At 24.6% G+C, this 3,691-nt stretch overlaps 1 protein-coding gene across 7 annotated transcripts in view; it reads right to left on the bottom strand.

Annotated features, from left to right (window-relative positions):
- LOC106683780 (choline-phosphate cytidylyltransferase A) overlaps positions 1-3,691 on the bottom strand; it is a 180,694-nt gene that overhangs the window by 15,485 nt on the left and 161,518 nt on the right. The window lies entirely within an intron of this gene.

Genomic DNA, 3,691 nt, shown 5'->3' with positions numbered 1-3,691 from the left:
TACATTTTTTCACTTAAAAGCGTTACTTATATTAGAATCATTTATTTTAGAAAGGTCAATAGTCGAAAATTACTCTACTCTTTTTTACGGACAATTTCTTAAAGGTAAAACAAATTTGTATTAAAATTTGAAGAATTATTAATTGAAAGTTGATTATTTCAATTATTAAAGGTATTTGATTTAACTGTTAAAAAAAAATTATTTGTTCATTATACATTGGAATCATTTATTTTAGGTCAAGAGTCCAAAATTACTCTATTTTTTTTTACTCGGACAATCCTAAAAGTAGAACAAATTTATTTAGAATTTGAAGAATTATTGATCGAAAATTCCATTAAATTAATTATAACAAAATATGTAGTTTGATCATGTTCAGTTTATTTATTTTTCTGTTTATATACACATATAGATTTTATGTAATTTTTTCATTTATTTATTAATTTTTATTTTTTCTTATCCTTATTTCTTCAAGTACATAGTTTGATTATGTTCATTTTATTTATCTTTCTGTTTTATGATGAATATGAATGCGATCATTTATCACTATTACTTATTGCCCAATGTTGTGGCAGATTGTAATATTTATAAATAAAATTTTATTATTAATAAAATAAAATATGGATCAAAACAAAGAAGATACTACGATTGAATAGTAAAAAAATATAACAGTAAGAAAAAGAAAATGTCGAATCAGCATGCCAGGTAAAGAAATGTACTAAGCTTCTTATTCCTTAAACGCCTCGAAGCTGCTTATCATCACATAAAAGGCTTACTGTCTTATTAATTAATATTATTTACATATTTAAACATGATAAGCTACAATGGAATTCAGAACTAATATACACCAACTGCGGTAAAATACATTATAGATTAAACTAAAGTAATTTATTAATTATTAAATCGATACAACATGAGGAGGCCCCTCACCTCCGGACTTAAAATAGCTCCTTTTTAGAATGGATAGCTCATATTTAACATTAAACATAACAGGTAACCTTAAAATACCAAAGGTAGTAAAAGGTAAGACCCAACACGAATTACTTTTTCTTTTTCACAGTAATGCACTTATTAATTCACTTTTTATTTCTGTTTTAGAGGGATTGGGAAAAAAAAAATTAATTATTAAAAAAAATTGAAGATATCTTCTAAATTAGTAAAACATTTAATTGAATTAGTTATTTTACAAACAACACATATGTCATTTCTGAAATAACTTATTCAATTTTAGTCTAAAAAGTTTATACTTTAGCTACGGTCCATGCAAATTGAATTGCTCTTATTTACCATAAATTAACTGAGATAGCTTTCAGAAAGATAACCAAATCGATAGCCATGGGATAGCAAAGATAGAAAGCACATTTCCAAAACTGTTCACATCAGATAAGACAAAAGTCAATGGAAAGTTAGGAGACCTTTCTGTCGAAAGATAATAGAGGTCTCGGCCCCAAGGGGCACATCCACAAAGATAAGATAACTATTAAAAAACACCAAGATCAATAAAGATTGCATCCCAAATTGAACACCATACAAAAAAGTAATTCTCGAGAAAATTTATGAAATATAACCAAGTCCCAAGGAAAAACAGTTATTATTATTATTAATTAATTTATACATTTTACTTAATTCAAAATAAAGAAACATAATGGTCTTTATTTTTAAAAAAAAAATCATAACTTCAGTGGATGTAATGAAAATTATATAAGAACTTGGACTTTTTTATCGGTTATTTCAATTATCAAAAGTATTTTTTTAACAATATTAAAAAAAATATTTGTTCATTACAATGATTATAAAAGTTATTATTAATTTGTTTAAATTTTTCAATGATTTGGTATGCGGTTTGATTTAATAATTTTCAGGCGTGTTTTGCTAGATTCCTCATTGAGTAATTTAAAATAAAATAAACACATTAACACATTCTGTAGGAAAAAATTAATTTTGATCATTTGAATATTATTTAAATGTTACTTTATTATATCATTCAAAATAAATTATAGAACAAGTCAAGAGTTCTCCAATAAATAAAATAATTACTGTTCCAAAAACAATAAAGAATTTAATGAAAACAGTAAGGCAAGCCATCAGTAAATACAAATTCAAACCAAATACTATGTTTTTTAATTCGTTATTTTATTTAATCATAGGTTTTTTTTAACCATTAAAAAAATATTTGTTGAGTACAATGAATATAAAAGTTATTATCAATTTGTAGAAACTTTTTAATGTTTGGGCTTAGTAATTTTAAGATGTGTTTTAAGATTCCTCACTGAGAAATTTAAAACAAAACAATATCAACGCATTTTGAAGGGTGTTTTGTCAAAAGTCCATTAGTGTTACAGAAACAATAAAATAATTTATTTGATTGTTATTTATAATTTATTATTTGTTATATTACCTTACTAAATATTAAATCAATGATTTTTTATTAATATGGAATAGGCTATTAATAGATTATGTTGTATAAATTTTATTACAGAATATGTCAAGTGTTCCAAGAAAGAAATTAATGCCTGTCCCCAAAACAAAATGAAAAAAAGTGTGTAAGTAATTAAGAAACAAAATATACCAAATGATTTATATAATATTAATTTTCTATTATATTTTACACTTTTCTGTATCCCCGCTCATTTGGTATATTTTGTTTCCTAATTACTAACACACATTGTATCCCATTATTTTATACTTTACTGTTCACCTAATTTAAATACTTTTTTACTTTGTTTACTTTAAAAATTTGTTTCGTTATTCTGGCATAACTGTCGTCCCCACTCCTCCCAATACCAACGGTCACTTTATTTTTGACTGCCGTCAAAACAGGTATGCATTCTGTCTCATCATTTGATTTGTGTTTTTTTTCTTTTTACATCTCTTTATTTGTATTTTCTTTAATATTTCTTCTCTTATCTATCTGTTACTATTACCCTTTTCATTTACTATTTACAACCTTTAATTTTTCTTATTATATCTTACTTTTTTACATTTTATACCCCTGTTATTTTACACTTATTTTTTTCCTTTTGTAACTATGTGTTTGTATCTTTTTTAGCCCTGATGAAGCCCTGCAACGTGAGGCGAAACGTTGGCTCAATAAAATAGTATAATTCTACTATTTGAGTTTTTTTTTTTGCCGCACCCGGACCATATTCCATTCAAATACAAAAAACGTTTGATTGGGAGAGAAGAGTTAGATGAACAAATCTAATTGCATCGTTGACTACATTAATATATAACAAAAAAAACTCTCCAGCATGATTTATGAATCATGATAAGAGGAATATTATAAATTAATAATGTTGAAAAAAAATATATGATTAATAAAAATTATAAAATCCATCATAGGATTCACGTAAAATCTCAAATTTAGTGGAGGAAGAATTTGTAAATTTTCAGAACTGAATAATTTCTAAAAATTTTGATTAGGTGCCTTCAAGAGATTACACAAATATATCATCACCTAAAATACATATAATTTGTACCTTCTAATAAATAACACTAAGACTCGGTTTCATAATTAAGTACCAATTAATACTAATAGTATAATAGTCTTGTTATAACTAATACAGAAATAAAATAAGTCTTGTAAACTAATAATCCAGTAGTAGTTTGTATTTAGCACCATTTCACTAACTTATAATATACAAGTTATATAGTATATATATTTATATATAGTCATCCTTAAAAATTGATATAT

The sequence above is a fragment of the Halyomorpha halys genome, unplaced genomic scaffold (assembly GCF_000696795.3).
Source record: "Halyomorpha halys isolate HHAL.00 unplaced genomic scaffold, Hhal_1.1 Scaffold517.1, whole genome shotgun sequence".
NCBI lineage: Eukaryota > Metazoa > Arthropoda > Insecta > Hemiptera > Pentatomidae > Halyomorpha > Halyomorpha halys.
This window is presented reverse-complemented; position numbering and strand designations above follow the sequence as displayed.